Source organism: Lutra lutra, chromosome 7 (assembly GCF_902655055.1).
Source record: "Lutra lutra chromosome 7, mLutLut1.2, whole genome shotgun sequence".
NCBI lineage: Eukaryota > Metazoa > Chordata > Mammalia > Carnivora > Mustelidae > Lutra > Lutra lutra.
Window position 1 is genome coordinate 3,794,556 of NC_062284.1, and position 20,831 is coordinate 3,815,386.

General features: G+C 51.8%; 1 long non-coding RNA gene across 2 annotated transcripts; it reads left to right on the forward strand.

The window, feature by feature from the left end:
* Window positions 1-211: 211 nt before the first annotated feature.
* LOC125105200 (uncharacterized) lies at window positions 212-20,495 on the forward strand. Of its 2 annotated transcripts, XR_007128836.1 has the most exons (5): window positions 212-2,849; window positions 11,645-11,784; window positions 11,870-12,029; window positions 19,928-20,031; window positions 20,240-20,495. It is a non-coding gene; the product is annotated as an uncharacterized LOC125105200 (long non-coding RNA). The 2 variants fall into 2 exon arrangements; XR_007128835.1 differs by lacking the exon at window positions 19,928-20,031.
* Window positions 20,496-20,831: the final 336 nt, after the last annotated feature.

Genomic DNA, 20,831 nt, shown 5'->3' on the forward strand with positions numbered 1-20,831 from the left:
CCGGGGCGCCTGGGTGGCTCAGTGGGTTAAGCCGCTGCCTTCGGCTCAGGTCATGATCTCAGGGTCCTGGGATCGAGTCCCGCATCGGGCTCTCTGCTCGGCGAGAAGCCTGCTTCCCTTTCTCTCTCTCTCTCTGCCTTCCTCTCCGTCTACTTGTGATCTCTCTCTGTCAAATAAATAAATAAAATCTTTAAAAAAAAAAAAAATCTTACTCCCTGTGGCTTGTTGTAGGAGGTCACAGACAGGGTGTGACCACCAGATGACCCTGGAGCTGGCCCGGGAGCCATCAAGCGCCTCACCTCTCCCTCAACCTTCCAGTGCTGGTCCCGCCCACCGTGCCCACGGCCGGAGCTGTTTTCAAGGATGCAGCCTGGAGAGACAAGATGTTGAGACCAACCCAGTGGAGGCCTCTAGTAAGCGTCTGAGAGTCGGGCAGGCAGTGTGGAAATCTACCTGTCTTGTGGCCACCCAAGGCAAGCCTCAAATGTACGTTCCCTTGCTCATGAAAGCCGCCATCCACTGATCAGGAGGGGCCCCCCTCTTTCTTTGGTCTCTCCCCGCCTTCAGTGGGGGGTGGGGAGTTTGCAAACCAGCCGTTGTCCTGCAAGTCACCCCGCCCCTGGGCCTTACTTTCCCCACCTTGTGGGGAAACTGTGGCTTCAGCCTCAGTTCCCTCAGCTTCTCGATCGCAGACCTACAGTGCACCCACCTCTCGCCCCTTTCCCCCATTTGTCTTCCAGGGTCTCAGGGCCACTGTGTCTTGCTTGGGTCAGTGTGCAACCTGCTCTTCGGGTCTGTGCTTCTGCAGTTCCTTCTGTCTCCTCTGTTTTCATCCCCCTACCCCCACCCTGGAGCCCTTACTGGGTCTCAAGTTTCTCCGTCTCAAAACAAAATCGACACCTGCCCTCAGTCCTGTGTCCTCCTTTGAACACCTCGGATCTGCTTTCTCCACACCGTGAGCCCCTCACCAAGAGCCCTGCACACCTGCACCGGCCCCTTTCTTTCCCCAGGCAAGCCTCCGAGACCAGTGTGGCAGACTTCGCCAGGACAAAGTTGACCTGGGGCGGAACGCAATGACTGACTGTCTAAGGCTTCGGTTTATTTCATACCTGTGCAACATTTGACACTGGCCTCTCCTTGCTCCCTTACACCTTGCCGTCCCCTTGTTTCCAGGTTTCCCATGATCCTCCTTGGCCCCAGGACACTGTCACGTCTCTACCTCCATCTCCTTGGCCGACTCCTCAGTCCCCTGCTCATCCCTAAGTGCTGGTGTCCCATGACCCCATCTGTACTCTCCCGGTGTCACCTCTGCATGCTCAGTTTCTCTGTGACTCCAGCTTCCAGCCCTGTGCTGACGACTCAGCAGTGGTGCCCCCAGCCAGCTCTAGACTCATAAGTCTGAGCTCTAGACTCATAAGTACTGCCTGCTAGAAATTTCTCTCTGCAGGTCTGGCCGACTTCTCCAGAACATGTCCATAGGCAAGTTCATCCTCCTTTCTGGACCCATTCATCTGCTCTGTCTTCATTTTCAGGGACTGTGTCCTCCCAGTTACTCACACCAGTAGCTGGCGCTCATCCCGGACCTCTCCCCCTCTCTCGCACACCCTCCCCTCCCCGTGCCCTGGGGACCTCAGCTCCTGATCGTCTCTTCAAGCAGAGAGCCTCCTCTTCCCTGCTGCCACAGTTCCGACCCTCACCCCTTCTCATGCAGACCAGGTGACAGCCTCAAACTGTCCCTGTAAGCCGGCTCTGCTCCCCTCCAAACACTTCTCCACCCCGTAACAGGTGTTCTTTAATTCTTATGAAACACGCAGAAAAGAACTGAGAATAACATAACCAACCCCGGTGTGTCAACCAGCTGGGCGGGGGGGTCTTTCTAAACCACTAAGCTGGTGACTTCTGTCCCTTGCCGGCCCCACCTTTCCGGGGTTTCTCATTGCTTCCAGCATACACTCGAGGCTGCTGAGTGTGGGATTCCGGCCTGGGAAGTTTCATTCTGTCTCATGCAGCCTCTCCCGCCACTCTCCCCATGCGGACTCAATGCGCGGCCGCCGCAAACCATTTCAGGTTCCTGGAAGACTGTGTTGTGTTGTCTATGTGCTGTTCCTTCTGTTTGCGGTGCCCTCCCCACTCCGGTCTACTCGGTAAACCCTAGCCTATTATGTCACCTTCGGGCGGCCTCAGTCATACACCCCTTCTCTGTCCCCACCTCCAAGGAGAACCGATGATTCCTTCCTGAATATCTTGCACGTGTATAGCCCCATCTCCCTAAATTAGAGACTCCTTGAGGGCAAGGCTGTATCTTTCACATCTTTGGCGATCAGTGTAGAGTCTAGTGACCTGATACATAGCTGGTGCTCGGGAAATGTTTACTGCTCTGGCCCCTACCTTCCTATCCCGTCTTGTAGTTGAGAAATCTTTTCCCACTTACTTTCTCCCCAAACGCGTATACAGACCCTGTCCCCCTCCTGTGCACAGCATATGTGTCCCCTAGACACCCTTTCCCTAGGCACCCTGGTCACCTTGTGGAACCTCTCCGTGGTCCCTGCTGGAGTGTAAGGTGCTGCGAGCCCCTCCGGACCACCGTGCGCAGTCTCTGCCTCCTGGGCACCTGAGCATCAGGGCCAAGGCTCAAGGCAGGGGAGAAGTGTTTGCGAGCCTGCAAAGGAAGGAGTCAGGCTTGCTGATTTCTACGTCCTCCAGCTCCCAAACTGTGTGATTCGAGGTTCTGAAAACTGTGACATAATCTGGAAGTTTTCTCCCAGCAGATGGTCAGAACAGTTGAAACACCGATTCAGACAGTTGGCAGATACGAAGGTAAACAGTGAAGACAGTGAGTCAGAAGGAAGGTGAATCCTCCGACGGGAAGGGGAGCACTGGCCAACAGCCTCCCGTGGTCGCCCACGGGCCTGCACCCAGCGGTGGGTTCCGTATGTTCGCTCCCGTGATCCGAGGGCCTCGAGAGCGTCTCAGAAAGGTGTTTGACAACTTCCCTCTGACTAAACCCCACTGGCTAGGAAGGAGCTGAGAGCACGTTATTTCTTTCTCTGCAGCAAACATTACTTTTTCTTTCCCTTCAGCGTTTCACTTTAGTTTGCTCATTTTTGTAAACTCTAACACCAAGTTTGGTCATTTATTTAATATTTTATTTCTGTTCAGGGCGCCTGGGTGGCTCAGTGGGTTAAGCCGCTGCCTTCGGCTCAGGTCATGATCTCAGGGTCCTGGGATCGAGCCCCGCATCGGGCTCTTTGCTCAGCAGGAAGTCTGCTTCCCCCTCTCTCCCTCTCCGCCTGCCTCTTTGCCTACTTGTGATCTCTCTCTGTCAAATAAATAAGTAAAATCTTTAAAAAAAAATATTTTATTTCTGTTCAGATAGAACACTAGAGAAAACCCTGCCTAAATGCTAGAGAAACTCTCCCCCAAAGATTCTGAGGGCTTGTGACCTTATTTTCTCCCCTCCATGAGCACTTACCCACACCCAGCATGTTTCTAGGGCAAATGCTGGGGGGAATGGACAGAAGTGATGAGACGTGGAACACAAATTGTAGGATCTAAGCGAAGAGTCCAGTAGAGGATTGTCCCGCTGTAGTGTAGGCATCATCTGAGCAGGACGAGGTGACCCCATCGAGTGCAGGGAAGGGTAATCCCAGCGAGGGACCTGGTGTAGACAGACTCGAGGCTGAGGAAAAACTCAGAGTAAAGTGAAGTTAGGGCAGATGCACGCACACACACACACACACGTGCACACACGCGTGCCCACAAGCAAGCACAGATGCCAGAAGTGAGCCCGGGGAGGAATCTGGGCTTGGGGTGTGGCGGATGGACAAGGCTCCCCACTTCCCTTTAGGCGGACTCACTCCCTCTCTACTCCTCTCTCTCCCGAGACCCCCCAGAGATCCGCTGTGTAACGTTGCCCCCCTCCTACTTGGAATGTGGGTTGTGACCTCTGCTGACACGGGGCAACGCGTGTGTCTCCTTGACTTTGGCCTGTTCCAGTGAGACATTGCTGAGGATTGACTCTGTCTCCCTCCTGGCGGGTGAGAGCCTGCCCCCTCCCACAGGCTTGTGTTGGGGGGAGAGCTTTTGCTCCATGGGGACGTGGAGCATTTTTAGGTGGAAAGAGCATCGGCTTTCCGTGCAGGCCAGCCTGAGTGACCTTAACCAAGAATGAGGTTATTTCTCCTTATTTCTAGAATGAGATGATAACAATTATCTTCCACTGCCAAGATTATGATTATAGGGCTTTAAGAAACGTTAGTGAGTCCCGCCCTCCTTCCTCACCGTTCTCCAGACCGAAGCGAAACACTCTGACTTGGCTGGTTTGAGCAGGGAGAGGCTCTGAGGCGAACCTTTTGCAATGGCCCCATGAAAACACGCCTGTCACAACACTCCCACCAGCGCGTCTGCTGAGTGCGGACTCCAGTCCCCGGCACTGCCTCAGAACTACGTTATCTCCTTCAGGCCTCGCTGACTCGAGGTAACTCGCCCAAGGTTACGCAGGCACGCAGAAGGGAGATTCGAATCCACGCCCTCCTCCCGAGAGAAGGGACACCAGACAACCTCAAGAACACTGCATCAGACCTGGAGGTTTGAGGAATAGGCGACGTGAGACAGGCCAGTCACGACTGCCCCCCCACCGTGGCTGAGAAATGAGAACCTGGATGTTCGAGGCATTGGTCAAGGAGGTGCCGTTGGCTTTCGTATGAGACACTGCTCGAGCCAGCCGTGGACTTCCACATAGCAGCTGAGACTCAGTTCACTTTGACTTTGGTTTAGTCCAAAGCAGGGATGGGAATGAGGCAAGGAGTCCAGGGGGGCTCCCTGAGGCCTGCCTTCCTGAGCCTCAGGGAGGTGTGCGCATACTCTAGCGTGTCCAGCGAGCCCATGCAGGGTGAGGTGTCTGCCAGGTCCGAAGCAAATGACCCTGTAACGACATGGGCCGCCACGGAATGCCGTCAGCCTGCTACTCACAAGGCCACATCACCTGGACCTGAGAGCCACGGTTTTGCCCTTGAACTTCCTGCCCGGTGTGTTAGAATGTGCAGCAGCCTCCCTTTCCCTGCATGTACACTGCAAGGCCTAACAGTTTTCCATTTGTGTCCACTCGTGTCCACTGGGGTGCTTTCCGTGGGCAGGCCTGGCCACAGCCTGCAGCAGATGCACCAGCACAGAGTCACGTTCTGCTGTAGAAACTGAGGAAGGCGGTGTGTGTCCTTACCCAGAGGGCCAGCCCTTCCTCAGGCAGAGGTGCGAGAATTTATGGACGGGACGTCCAAAATTGTGTTCAAAAAAGAGGCTCTGACGGAGACGGAGAACTCATCAGTGATTGCCGGGGTTTGGGTAGGAGAGAGGGACAGACTACAAATGACAACGAAGGAGCTTTTGGGGGTCAGGGACCATGGAAATATCTTGAAGCCAGATAGTGGTGGTGATGACGGCACGACTCTGAAACTTTGCTAAAGAGAGAAAGAGAGAGAGAAAAAGGAGAACAGCTCTGGAATTGCATGAACATATGACAAGCACTTTGTTGAAACCCCAGCCTAATAGACCATGGACCATCGAAAAGAAGATTCTGGTCTAGAGGGTGTTAAGAGCAGAAGAAAATCATTAGAATCTACTGTCACACATCCAGCCTTGAGTAGTCTGCCGCCTGATGGGCCTCCTTGGAAAGAGGACGATTGCACTATATATTTTTTAAAGATTTACTTATTTTAGGGGCACCTGGGTGGCTCAGTCGGTTAAGCATCTGTCTTCGGCTCAGGTCATGATCTCAGGGTCCTGGGATCGAGCCCATTATTGGGCTCCCTGCTCAGCAGGGAGTCTGCCTCTCCCTTTCCCTCTGTCTACTGCTCCCCTGCTTGTGCTCTCTCTCTGTCAAATAAATAAATAAAACCTTTAAAAAATGTATTTATTTTAGAGAGAGTGCGGGAAAGTGTGTGAGTAGGGGAGGGAGAGGAAGAGAGAGTCTCAAGCAGACTCCCCGTTGAGCACAGAGCCCAACTGGGGGCTCAGTCCCACGACCCTGAGATCATGACCTGAGCCAAGATCAGGAGTTGGAGGCTCAACAGACTGATGTGCCCAGGCATCCGACAGTCATAGTATTAACAATGCCTCTGACAGAAATGGCTCATCCCCTTGTCCCCTCCCCCAATATCCACCCTCCCCTTCCGCAGAGAGGGAGGGCTTTGAGGCCCTGGTCTAGAGGTGGATGGACGGGCCGAGTCTGAGGTTAACAGCCAGAGCCATCCTTTCTCGCTTCCAGGAATCTTTCAAAATCCGTTTGAGTTTTCACATCAGTTCTCTGTGGTAGAAGTTGTTGCTCTGAAGAGAAATGTCATGGTGAGACATTCTCAGTGCCACAGTCACTAAAATTTGAAAAGGGTGTCAAAGAGAAAAAAAAGATACCCTTAGTGGCTCTGCCTCCCCAACAGCATCTGTCTGTCTCCCTCTGTGTGTGTTTCTGTCTCCATGCCCACCCACCCCTCCATCCCCTGCCTTTGACCACCACCTGTTCCCCCACCTGGTGCAGATCTGAGAGAACCAGCATCACCAGGGTTAGGAAGAAGCCTCGTGCAGTCACCACGCCAGAGAACTGGGGTGGCAGGGAGGGGCACGTGAGCCTCCTCTACCCCCTCCCCACCAGGTGATTTTAATTACCCGCAACTGTGGGGTGATTCAGAGCCCAGGCCCCCCGCTGGAAACATCCAGAACTCCGGGTTGCCTGCTGTTGGCTTATGCCGACCAAGCTTGTGTAACCACGCTAGCGTACCAGTGTCTCGGGAAACCAGATGTTAGTTTATTAAATTACGGTGAGAAATACACCTTCTTTGCAATGGGCTACTCCCCCCCACCCCCATCGACAACTCAGAGTGCCTCTTTCCCGGCGTCTGAGCCTCTGGGTCGCCGACCATGCCTTTCCACCTCGGCCTCCTTGGAACACAGCTGGTGCTCAGTAAATATTTGCCAAACCAAGCTGATATTTTGCCGGGGATCAGCGTTGTTTATCTTTCGCCATTTTTTGGTTGAACAGGAGCTAGAGATGTTTTACTCAGCGTATTCTCTGAGTCAAACGCTGTTTCTAACCCACAAGGAGCCATGCAAACACTGTATGGCAAGATTTACCAAGAGGCCATTTGTCTGATTTTCTACCCCCAACGCAGCTGACTTCATTTGAAAGCAAATTCTTCTCTGAGGATTTACCTAGCAAGAAGGCAGTTCGCCTCACTGTGCGTCCTCCCTTTTCCTCTATGTTTGAAACGAATGCTGTAAACGATACGGTAATAATGGCACACACAGCTACGGACGGTCCACTGCCCATCCCCGAAATAGATCTTCAGTAGAAGAACAACAGTGTTGTCATTTACTCGGTGGTATGGGAAGCAGAGATCGGAACTGCAGACATAAAAAGACTTATGAGTCAGCGGAGTCTAATTTAGCCTTGGTAGTAGTGTGAGGCCTATTATTAGGTCCATTTTCAGGGAAAATTGTATTGTTAGGGAAGGAAGCGTCCCGTCCCTTTGTCAGAGCCCTGGTGATGAAGTCCCTGGCCGTAGGGAGCTCTTTTTCAGGCTCTCAAACAGTCTTCCCCTTCCGCCCTCCTCTCCCCTATCCAATCTCCTGCTGATCTAAACACCCGTGAAGGTCCCCAACCCCTCTGACAAGCTCTGGCCACCCCCCGGGTCAGGCAGGAAGAGTTTCTGGGGTAGGGTTGGTGAGGATGTCTTGCTCTGAGCTCTCAGCTGCTGCGACACTTACTCTCTCTGTGGTCTGTGTGCCTGGGGCTCGGCCCCTGACCTCTTTTCATCCTCCACGCTCTTCACGGGAACCGTGTCCAATCCTGTGGCTTCCACCGCCCCCAGATGCGGCCGCCCCTGCTGCTCATCCATGGGGTTCGGCCCACGCGGCTGCTGTCCACCAGTGCTCTTCCCTCCGTCCCACTGCCTGCTCGGTCCAGCCCCACAGACACGGACTGCAGGGTTCTAGTCTCTCAAAATAAATGCTCCTCCATTCAATCTGCAGAATTTTTCATTTTAGTTTACTGTCCAGCAACTGTGGAATCCCTGAAGTCTTAGCTGTCCGCTCCTCTCCTCTTCCTAGCCCTGCATCCTCCCTGAGATCACTCATTAATATAGTTTCTGTGTCCCAGAGAGAATTTTCCAATACACATGTCTGGTTCCAACTGTTACCTGTCTCATTCGGTATATGAACTTGGATGTTTCTCTATCTCCTTAAAATAAACATCTGTTGTGGCTTCGGTTCCTAAAATGCAGCAGTGAATACAGAGATAATTTAGTAAGTTACGGTGTATCAGTGCAATGCAGTTTTTAAAAAAACACTTATTCATTTATTATTTGAGAAAGAGAGCGCACACATGTGAGAGCAGACGGGGCGCGGGGGAGGAGGGCAGGGGATGGAGACCGAGAATCTCAAGCAGGCTGCATGTCTGACATGGGGCTCGATCCCACCACGCTGAGATCATGACCTGAGCCGAAATCAAGAGTCGAATGCATAACTGACCGCACCGCCCAGGCGCCCCTCAAAGCAGTGCGGTTTTTTTTTTTTTTTAAAGATTTTATTTATTTATTTCACAGACAGAGATAGGCAGAGAGGCAGGCAGAGAGAGAGGAGGAAGCAGGCCCCCTGCTGAGCAGAGAGCCCGATGCGATGCGGGGCTCGATCCCAGGATCCCAGGATCATGACCTGAGCTGAAAGCAGAGGCTTTAACCCACTGAGCCACCCAGGTGCCCCAAGCAGTGCGGTTTTGAGCAGCTATTAAGAATGCTTGCAAACGACTGTGCGTAAATCCTGTCTCTCTATGCACTTCTAAATTTCCCGAAGGAGATTTCTTTCTTTCCTAATCAGGAAAGAAGGGAGGACACAGGTGACACGATCAGTTGTGTCGAAGAGGAGAAGGTGGAGAAGAGGCAGTAATTCACTGACCCCTTCACCAGCCACAACTGGCAGATCCCTGGAGACTCCCCGGAACCCTCCAGATTAGCGGTCTTTTCCCTTTCCTGGTGCCCGACTGTGAAGACAGATGAGATGATGATCGGCCTCGAAGCAGAGCCTCTAGTTTGCCTCTAGTTCTCTATTCTCAAAAGAAAGTACTTTTTAGACCCAGAGCTTCCCCGGGAAAGGACCTTATTTTATTCATTTCCATAACCCCAGAGCACGCATCGCAGGATGCAGATTCTAGCGTGGCACCACGGGATGCTATGCAGCTGGGAAAAGGAGGGGTTCTTTTTGTTCTGCCCTAGAACGAGCCGCAAGGTACTTAAGGGGGAAAAAGCCAGCCGCAAAACAGTATGCATAAGATGGTACCGTCTGCGTAAACGAGGAGGAAGGAAAGTTTTAATCTCTGGAAGGATGAGTAAGAAACGGATACCTCTGGAAAGGGAACTGCATGCTGGGGCCAGAGAGGTCAGAGCGAAGACTTTCACCGCAAACCCTTTGGAACTTTTTCAGTTTTAAACCCTGTTGAATGTTTTAGTGATTAAAAAAAATAAAATTTAGGGGCGCCTGGGTGGTTCAGTGGGTTAAAGCCTCTTGCCTTCGGCTCAAATCATGATCTCAGGGTCCTGGGATTGAGCCCTGCATCGGGCTCTCTGCTGAGCGGGGAACCAGCTTCCTCCTCTCTCTGCCGGCTTCTTTGCCTACTTGTGATCTCTGTCTGTCAAATAAATAAATAAAATCTTTAAAAAAATTTAAATTTAAAAAATAGATGTTGAATTTATTTCATATATGCAGAACAGGTAAATCTGTGGAAACAGAAAGCCGGTAAGCGGTAGCCAGGGGCTAAGAGGAGGAGGGAGCAGGGAGTGACAGATTAATTGGGAACGGGTGTCCTCCTGGGGTGAGAGAACTGGATGGTGGTGATGGTCTCACAACCTTGTGAATGTACAAAATGCCACCGAATTGTACACTTTGTTTTTTATGGAGGTATAATTGGCATCGTGCACACTTGCAAATGGTTAAAATGGTGAATTTTATGTTACGTGAATTTTGCCATATTTATACAGATAATTTTACGTATTCTATGTAATTATATTTTTGAATGAGCAAATGAATAAAAAGATATAATGCCTATTGTATTTATAGGCCTAATTTAGATTGTCTCTCTCTGTAATGAGATGTCCCTGCTTTGTGGAGTCTTTTTTTTTTAATTAAAAAAAGTTTTTGGGGGCACCTGGGTGGCTCAGTGGGTTAAAGCCTCTACCTTTGGCTCTGGTCGTGGTCCTGGGGTCCTGGGATCGAGCCCCGCATCGGGCTCTCTGCTCAGCGGGAAGCCTGCTTCCTCCTCTCTCTCTCTCTCTCTCTCTCTCTCTGCCTGCCTCTCCACGTACTTCAGATCTCTGTCTGTAAAATAAATAAAAATTAAAAAAAAAAAAGCTTTTGTAAGTAATCTCCGCACCCAGTGTAGGGGTCAAACTCATGGACCCCAAGGCCAGGAGTCTCAACCTGTACCAGCTGAGCCAGCCAGGTGCCCCTGCTTTGCAGAGGTTTCAATGGGAAATTTCAAACATACACAAAAGTAGAACCGTATAGTGGCCCCCTTATCTAACCCCCAGCTCCGACAACTAGCAACTCGTGGCCAGCCCAGCTGCACTGGTACACTGGGCCGCTTCTCCTCCATACCTCCCAGATTATTTTGAAGCAAATTTCAGCTACTGCTGTGTAGACCTCTAATAGCTAAGGACTCTTTTTAAAAAAAAAAACAAAAACAAAAACTTATTTACAGTGTGTTACCATCTCTAAGAAATTAGGTTATTCCTTAATATCATCAAAGGGCAGTGTTCCAGTTTCCCAGACTGCCTCGCACATATGCTTTTTAGATTCGATTCATTGCTCTGTGGTTTAAAGAGACCAAACTGCTTTTCCCAGAACCTACCTGGTAAGTTCATTCCCAGCCACAACGAGATCTTAAAGAAATTCAAGTTTCTTCATGAGGATGACTGAAGTCGGGCAGCATGCTCTTAAAGTTCCAGTCCTGCTCAGGCGTTTTCTTGGAGGAATCCCTTTTTCTGCCGTGACCCACATTGCTGTGTGGCGATGGAGGCCAGTCCTGAAAGGCCAGTGGGATGACTGAAATCCTTGTTTGAGAGGCCGCAGTTTAGTGCTGGAACTCACCAGCGAGAGCATCTCCGGTCTCCCTCTCAGATGTTAGTATGGTAGCCCCACGTCCTTGTTTGCGGGGGGGATGTTCCAAGCCCCCTAGCAGATGCCTGGGTCCACAGAGAGCACCCACCCCATACAGACGACCTGTTTTCCTGCACACAGATACCTGCGATCATGCGTACCTACGTACCAGTTAGACACAGCAGGAGATGAAAACAGTAACTCATTCTTTTTTTAAGATTTTACTTATTTATTTGACACACAGAGAGAGATCACAAGCAGGCATTGAGACAGGCGGGAGGGGGCAGGCTCCCCTGCCGACCAGAGAGCCCGATGCAGGGCTCCATCCCAGGACCCTGAGATCATGACCTGAGCTGAAGGCAGAGGCTTAACCCACTGAGCCACCCAGGCGCCCCAGTAACTCATTCTAAAATAGAAAAATCGCAACAATACAGTGTAACGAATGTTATGTTAATGTGGCCTCTCTGTCCAAAGACCTTACTGGGATATTTCTTATTCTTCCCATGAGGATGTGAGATGAGAAAGCGCCTACAGGAGGAGATGACGTGAGGTGGGGGACGCAGGCACATGTCTGCGACAGAGCGTTGGGTGGCTGGTGACCTGGGATGTGTTGGGATCGTCTGCTTCCAGACCTTGTGTTGACTGCAGGTAACCAAAACCCCTGAGACGGAATAGTGGGTGTGTGGCGGGGAAGCTACTGGATCTTAACTTCTCCCCCTCTTGGCTTATGTAGTTCCAGATGCCCGTCCTTCTCCCCCTGGTGACTCCTCGGTGGCTCTCAGCTCCCCACACTCTCCTGACTGCCCTCATCGGTCGTCAGCCCCCTGAAGACGGGGGTGATGGCCCTCGAGGCATTGCGAGTTACAGTGGAAGCTGTTCCAAGAAATTCTGAGGTTTGACTCTTTGCTTTCTTCTCCTCTACTTTTGTCCCCTCTGTTTTGTGTTTGTAACGCCTTGGTGGACCCGCATAAGTACGTATTTCTACATGGCCCATCTCAAGGCTGACTTGATTCTCTTCTGTTCGTCTTTCTGCACATTTTAGTGACCGTTCTCCTTCATCCTGCACCTCTGTGTCGCCGCCCAGATGCTCGGAGCTTTAGTACGAGGCTCGTCTTCGGTTAATTCTTACCCTTTCCTTCACTCCTCAATTCTACTCTCCTCCCAACGTGCTGTGCTTTCCAAAGTGACACTAGCTTATGTGCAGGATTATCAAGCCCGGAAGTGAGCGAGAGGACCCCCCTCCTGCAGGAGACCATGCCTCTGTGGCTGGACAGTGCTAGCTCAGGGCGTGGCTTCGTCTCCTCGCCAGCACCTTAGTGCAAAGGTGTCAATACTGCCCATTTTACAGATGACAAACTTGAGGCCTAAGGAATTTAGTTAACGTGCCTGAGCCTAAAAGCGGGGGAAGCCCAGGTAAGAATCAAGACCGTCTACTCACCTAACTGCAGTGCTCTGTTGCTTAAGCCTTGGAAGTGATTTTTGTGGTTACAGACAGAGGAGTTGGTATTCACCCGAGAGCAAACACAGTAGCAACCACTTCTCTCTTTTTTTTAATTAAAAAATTTTTTTTTCATTAACATATAATGTATTATTTGTTTCAGGGGTACAGGTCTGTGAATCATCAGCCTTACACAATTCACAGCACTCACCATAGCACACACCCTCCCCAGTGTCCATCACCCCGCCACCCCATCCCTCCCACCCCTCTCCCCTTCAGCAACCATCAGTTCATTTCTTGTAAGTCAAGTTGGCACTGGGTTATGGCATCCCTTGTTTTACCATTTCCCAAAACGTGTCCCCTCTGGAAAATGTAAGGTTTTGTGGTTAGTAAATTCACTTAATTTAGAAAAGATAGTATACTGCATTTACTTCTTGGATTGTCCTGTCTATATCGACACAGTACAGGTTCTAAAAAGCGAGCGAGAGAGAGACAGACAGACAGATAAGGAAAGAAACCTATTTTAGTTTCATCCAAACCTACGGAGGACAGAAACTTTTCCTGCTGTGTAACACCTGCTGACATCCCACGGAAACGCTGCTTTACGTAACTCTGGAGCGAAGGTCAACACGGAGCTTTTTCAGAAATTTCTTGTCCTTTTCTAATTTGTTTTAACGACAATAAAGCCCTTCCTGGCTTTATTAAAAGGAAGACATTTCTGAATTTCTAGCCTGTTTGGCCATAACCTTCTCTGACCCATCATACCCTGGAGTGGTTGTGGGAGAGGGGAGTCATGTTTCTGTGGCGCTCGGAGGCCCACGGGGCCCCCGGCTAGAGCAACCTGAACATGAGTCAGCCTCCCGGGCTTTGGGCTTCCTTTGGCTGGCTTGCATCAGAAGGGCCCCGAGGTGGAATTTCAGCTGTGATGATATGGTTGGTGTCCAGTGTCTCCCTCCGTAAACACCGACCTCCGATTTGGTAGATATAAGCTTCCAGACTTATTTCCATGTAATGACCCAGATGGAGCTAAAGGTAGAGTCTGATGTCACCGGCCAGCTGTAGTCATTCCCTAATTAATACCTAGCCATGACTACCTGGCTCTCTTGTTCTAAATTAGAACTCTAGCTCATTGTCATCCCTCAACTATGGGGAACCAAGCCAGGGGATGAGCCAGGGCCTGGATCAGCCAAGGCCCTCGGCACAGAGCAAGGAACGAGAGGCAGTACACGGGCCCTGTGTTCAGGATGTGGAAGAGGAAGGGCCAAGCGTGCAGAGGCAGCAGGCACAAGGGAGTCTTAGGGGCCAGGAGGCCAGGGAGGGCTTGGAAAGCAGCCCACTGGTCTGAGCAGCTCTGGAGCATAACGAAAAGTCTGGCTGGGAGCATTTATCTTCCCAGCCCCAGACCTCTAGGTTGGCCCCGCCTTACTGATGGAACATTCTAGTTCATTCTTTCCCAAATTTGTCTTTCATAAGAATCACTCCACGTATTTATTAAATATGCAGATTCCCAGATCCCACGCCCAGAAAGTACTGATTGAATCTGCTTAATGAAGGCCCTGAGAGGTCTGTGTGATGAGGCAAGTTGGGGGAAATCTTCCTCTGGTTGTTCAAGGGATGTTACTCCGGAGTATTGGGCTCGGTCCATGCCTCCAAGTGATTTTGTGTGCTGTGGGCTCATCTTTTGGTCTGAGATGGAACCCCACAAGGGTCTCACATTCTCTCAGCAGAGAGGACAAGGGCCTCGTCCTCCTCATTCTCATCTTCTTTGAGGGTCTTGGACACCTGGTCCCTCTGGCCAGGGATAGCGCGTAGCCTGATGTTGGGCCCCATCTAGAAAAATTTTCTAGGTTTTCTCCCTCTCGGGGATGGGGGGGAGTGTCAGTCTTCCCCCTCTTGCTTTAGTAAGACATAATTTGGGGAGATGTGGTTTGATGCAGTCTTGGTTCCTGTTTGGTGTCTTTTATATTAAACCTCTTGTCTGCACTAGTTGGCCCAGAGTATTTATAGAGCAAGGATTATGTGTAGAACAAGGAATAAAAACTAAATTAAACATGTTCCCATCCTCTGGGTGTTGACAACTTTGTTTGGATTTCGAAAAACGAAAAAGTTCTGGAGACAAAGAGTGGTGATGGTTTCGCGACACTGCGAATATGTAATTTCATCGAAACTGTATACTTAAAAATGATTAAAATGATAAATTTTATGGGACATGTATTTTGCTGCAATTAGAAAGAAAGAACAAAACCCAACTTGCTCAGGAGACGATATACCCGAGAAACTACCGAAGATGTTTCCTGAGCGATAAACCAGCAAAACTGTGACCTTGAAGGGCCACTTGAGTGAAGAAAAGCAAATGCTCAGGCAGGTTTTGTGCTGTTTCTGAAGAAGGTTAGGAATCCTGAGCTCGTGGGATGTTGCGAGAGAAAGAGTTCACACAGAATAGAAAACAAAGTTCTACAGGGGAGTCTCCATGGAGAAGGCAGCCCGCACACTTCCCAGCAGCCTGGAGTCCGGGAAGTGTTTGCCGGGAAGGAAAGGGAATGATGATGGGGAGAGCTCTCTGGGGGAATCAGGGGTGGGCTCTTGTTTCCACAGGGTAGAGAGGTATTGTCTTGATTTCAGGGGATTTTCTGCTGTCTGGTATTATAGCACTGTTAGAGGAAGGAAACTCTGGAGACCCTCCCTCCATAGCCCCACCTCTAGGGGGTGAGCTGTTGGAGGGATGGTCAGAAATGGCCAGAAAAGGGGCGCCTGGGTGGCTCAGTGGTTTAGGCCTCTGCCTTTGGCTCAGGTCATGATCCCAGGGTGCTGGGATCAAACCCCATGTCAGGCTCCCTGCTCAGCGGGGAGCCTGCTTCCTTTCAGAAATTTCTTGTCCTGCCTGTCTCTCTGCCTACTTGTGATCTATTTGTCAAATAAATAAATAAAATCTTTAAAGAAAAAATGGCCAGAAAAGGTGGATGTGCTCCTCTCTGGACCGACGCCAGATGGTGCATCTCTGCCCTGCGCAGCATGGCGAGAGCCAGAGGTGGGTCTCGGAGCAGGACCGGGCTCTGACCAGGAGCCCCGCACAGGCAAGGGCTTTGTGGAGCTCACAGAGCCAAAACCCACTATGCAGTGATGGGAAACAGGAGGCTTTCAGGAAAGGTGTTACTTGGCACAAGGACCCAGATTTGCGGCGTGGGGGGGCCTCACTGAGGACAGCTGGCGGATGTGCTAAGCTTCACTGGAGGCGAGGATGCCAGGAGCTGGAGCCACTGTGGCCTCCCAGATGGGGCTGGGGAAGGGATGAGGGGTGGGGCTGTGGGTCTGACCGGCTCCCCAGGCCAGCGCAGACATCTGTGGCCAGTCTGGCACGTGGCAAGCATTCAGTGACTATGTGCTACATTGAAATGAATCGAAAACCCACTCGTTTATGTTTCGTAGGATTTGCTTTTTGTTTGTTTTTGTTTTTTAGTAAAGAGTTACTTCTATTTTTAATTTAAGATATTTGATTCAACTAAATCTGGCTGAAGGGGGTTGGTCCACATCTACAACAGGTGGCCCCCTGGGTGCCAAGGGCCACTTTTCCACCCCCCAGGCTCCCCTCCCTCTCCTGGTGGTTGGCCCTATGCCTTCCACTCCACCTCCGCCCCGTCAGCTCAGGGACGCTCCTCCTGGAGTCCTGTCTCGGGCCGGCCCAGAGTCCCCTTCCACACGCCATCCCTGCTGTCTCCGACTGCCCACTGATCATCTCCTCTTGCTTGTCCCTCGGTATCCTGCATCTCAGCACGTCCAAAACTGCACCCATCATTTCTCCTCTCTGCTCTGCGGCTGCCCCCCACTGCCCGCCCCGGGCTTCCCTGTACCCTGGAATGGCATCACCATCTACACCATGTCTCCAGCTAGAAGCCTGCTTAACTCGTCCTCAGTCCCGTTGAGTCGCCTCAGATGGGGCTCCGGAGCTCCAAGCTGGTCTAGATGTGCAAGCAGGCGCCTCTCTGTTCGGGGCTGATGCCAGTCAGAGGCAACTCTCCCCTGAACCCAGCCTCCCTCAGAAAGCGCGAGCAGGCTTTAGGATCACCTCCTTCTGTCCTGTGCTCAGAGGGGGCCCTGCACGTCCTTGGCCCCACAATTTCCTGGGGTTTCTTAATTCCCCTCTGGAGCCCTACGTCTCAACCAAACCCGACCAATGAGCTAGGATATGTCCTTTCTCTCCCTTCCAGGTCCCAAACTCCTGGGGCTCTTGCCTCACCCGTGCCACTCTCTGGGCATCCCGAGGCTTGGAGTGGTGGTTTGCAACCCTGGCTGCGGGTTGGGATGGCTTGGGGAGTTTACGGGCTGACGGCTGTCTGGGCACCACCCAGGCCAATAAAACCCCGCTGTCTGCAGGTGGGGCGCTGGTGCTGGCATTTTATCAAGGCTCCCAACTGACTTCAATTTCCAGCCAAGGTTGAGAGCCACTGGTTTGCAGCATGTCTTTCCACTCTTTCTTTTTTGGGGGGAATCTCAGAATTAAGTGTTCTCCAGCTCCCCAGACTGGGTCTTTCAAGTTCTCTTCCAGGAATAGCTTAACTTGGAATGATTCTGTCATATCTTTAACTTTCATCTAATGATTCACCCATCTCCTCTGTGCCCGTCCCCAGGAAACCAACAGAACCATGTGTTCATGGTGGGCATCTGCTCTCATAACCCTCTGCCCCGGCCCACATAGGTTTACTTTGATTGTCCCAACCCTTGATTTTCCTGTGGGTGTCTGCTCCAGTCCTGACCCTAGCCCACAGTCCTCTGCGAGCAGCTGCCTCCGCACCTCACTCGGGGCTGCGTGTGACCCCCACTAAGCCCATCAGGGCATGTCGAGCCCCCAGGCAGTCGAGTCAGACGCGGTGCGCCTCCATTCTGGGACCGTGGTTTGAATCGCTGGGGAATTTACTCATTTCTTGCTACATCTGAATGTGGGCCCAGCGCTGGGAAGAGAGCCTGTCCACGAACAGAGCCCAGCAAGGAAGACGAAGCGAGGGACCCTGCCCTCGGAGATCGCTGTCCTACAGGGGGACTCACCTGCTGAATCGTCCCAAAGGCCCAGTGGGGGTGAGCGGGTGCTAGCTCGAGGCTGCGTAGCGGCAAAACCCAGACCACCCTGGGGTGCCTGCAGTTGGCCGGGCTGCTCCTCTGGTCATTTCCAGTGTTGCCCGTCGTAGCTGAACTCTGGGTGGAGACGGCCAGGGAGGTTCGGCCTCGCCTCAAGTTTGTTGGACTGTTGAATGACTGACCCCTCCGCCCAAAAGCTGAAGCTTTCCAGCGTCACAAGAACTCCCTGCTCCCCGCTTTTAGTCCAGGCTCCCGTCCTTTCCTGGAGGCTGGCCAAGACACCTCCTCTCCCTTCCCAGCCTTGGCTGAAAGCTGCCCTAACACCATTGTGCCCGCAGCCTCTGCCCCTCTAGGCCATTCTCCCTCCAGCTGCTAGAGGGTCTAAGATCCGAATCTGATCATGTTCAGGGTTTGTACTTACTCCCTGTGGCCCTCAGAATCAAGTCCAACGTCTTCACGTGTCCCCGAGATCGTTTGGTGGGGTCTCACCTGACCTCTCATGCCTGGCCACTTCCTACCACCCACTACTGAGCCAGCCACGGGGACATTGCTACCGTTCCCTGTGTGAGTCACACCCTGGCCCTGGTCTGTTTGTAGGAAGCGGCTTTCTCCCCCATACATCCTTCACGACCCAGCTGGGATGTCCCCCTTTTGCTGTCTAAGCCAGGGAAAGTCAGTGTCTCATGGAATTTACTTGTACCTCAGTTACACTTTGCGTATTAGGTTGTTTGGAATAGGTGCTCAGTCAGGGTTAAATGAATTAATGAATGCTCTCAGAATTGCTGCAGGACAGACAGAGTTAGGAAAGCCCTGGATGGGAGAGTAGAGGGTCACAGGGACTGCTGGAAACCGGTGATGGCTCGCCTTCCTAAGGGCAGGTCCTGGGCCAGATTGGAAACAGAAGGGACTGGCGCTGGCGGTCCCGTATCCCTCTGGTGTCATCTTAAGATGACATCTTCTCTGACCCTCAGGTGCCCTGCAGAGGAATCTTGACACTATGGAGAGTTTGGGACACAGGTTTGCAGAGTGTCCCCAGGCAAGAAATGTGTGAGCCATTTCGTACATTCTCAGAATCCTTAAGCTGACCCCACTAAATTGTAATATGTTGCTATATAAATAGTATTGGATCAGTATTCATTCGAATTTTCCCCTGGTTCCACCATGAAAGCCAGTAATAATAACGGTACTTATAGTGTGTCAGGAAGGTACTGCTTCAGGGACTGAGCTAAGCACAGAAGTCTTGATCGGGAGGACCACAGGGAGCAAGCATGGTCCAGTGAGGTCCCTTGCCTGGCAGGCGAGCGGACAGAGAGGCTGGAAAGCTGGCCCCCATCACCGATGGTTCGTGGCACCGCCAGCGTGAGGCCCAGCTCTGTCTGACTCTGGTGTTGGTGCTTTTCCCCCGTATTCCTTCTGCTGCCTGTGAGCCAGATTTTCATGTTCTGTACGTCCGGCTCTTGGTCCCACACACTGATAGTTTCTGCCTAACCAGAGTCCTGACACAGTGAGAATGGAGACCTAGATTACCGTCCCAGCTAAACTTCCTATCAAAACACATACCCGGTCCCTCACCCGGTCCTGTGGACTCTACCCCCAGATGCATGTCTGATCCGTAACCCACCTTCCTGCAGCCCCTCCCTTATCTTTTGTCTCCACGTCTTTACTCCTGCCCCTTCTTACTTCTCCTCCCCGTAACCAGACTGGGCTTTGCAGAAGCTAAATGAGATCCTAGCGTCCTCCCCGCTCCCGCCCCACCGCTGCCAGTGAGCCCAGATCCTGAACCAGGCCTCGGGCCCCTGGGTCCCCCTCCCACCTCTTCTCGTGCCTCATGAAACTCACCACATGGAAACAGCCTGACTTTCTAATTCCTCCAAACTTCCCGCCTCTCCCCCAGCCCAGTGTCTGTCCTGTCCTCTGTCCAGGACCTCTAGCTCCACACCATCCCCAGCCTGTCTTCAGGGGCCGTTCCTGCCCCCGTCCTCAATCTAAATTAGAACTCTTCTCTTCACACAGATCACAGTTTATATATCGTGTGATGATTTGACGCCTATATTTCACGCGATTTTATAATTCCGTGATGGAAGGATCGGGTCTCTTTTGCTGACAGCTTTGTCCCTGGTGCCCGGCACAACATCAGACACCCAGTAGGTGATGAATACTTGCTGAAAGAATAAATATTTTTCCGTATTACTCTATGGTCTTCCCAGATCTCATCTGGTAGCTGCGTAGCCCCTCGTAGTTCTCCGTGGACTTAGGGGCTTTCATGTGACGTTTGTTTCCTAGGTCAAGAGCTGAACTTGTAGGGTCAGAAGATAAAAAGCGTTTCAAGTCCTCAGATCAGCAGCATCCGAAATCTGAACACACTAATAATATCATCCGTGGACACGGTGAGCCTCATCTTGCTGTTGAGAGAAAAAAACATGTATAGATTACAGGTTTCAAAATCAATGGGGCGGGTTGTGGGCAGCACCGCTTTTAAAAATAGAACAGAAGGGACGATGCTGAATGCTTTGCGGGTGAGAGGGTAAGCATTGTTCTGTGTGACTTTCATATATATATATATATGAATGTAACTTTTGTTTCCGTTCTGTACAGACAGGTATCTGCCGAGAACGCCGAAGCCGGGCCTGGGCTGTGGTGTCAGATGCGTTTCTCACCGCCAATTGCCTGCAAAGCGCGGATACGGACGGCTGGCTTTGGGGGTCTTGCACACCGTGTCAAGCCCCAGGCCTCACCAGGTGGGGTGCTGGCCCCGAGCTCCGCAGGCTCACCTTCCCGCCGTGGCCGGGGCGAGGGGCGTGTGGGGCTTGGCATACAGGACATCCCCAGGGCTACTTTCTTTTTCAATAAACTTGTTTCGGATCAGTTTTCGATGTACAGAGAAGTGGGAACGATAAGGCCTAGAGCTCCTGCACACCCCTCACCGGGCGCCCCCGCCATCAGCGTCTTACGGTGCCACCGGATGGCAGCACGAGGAGCCCGCCCTAGCGCGTCGCTAGTCACTGAACTCCTGGCTTTCTTTGGATCTTACCCGTTTGCCTTTTCCCTCTTCCAGCACTGAGTGGAGGATCTCGGATGCATTCAGGCCTCACGTCTCCTGGGTGTCCCCTGGCCTGTGACGGTTTCTTGGTCTTTCTTTCTTTTTCATGACCTTGACAGAGGAGTCCTGGTCAGGTATTTTGTAGAA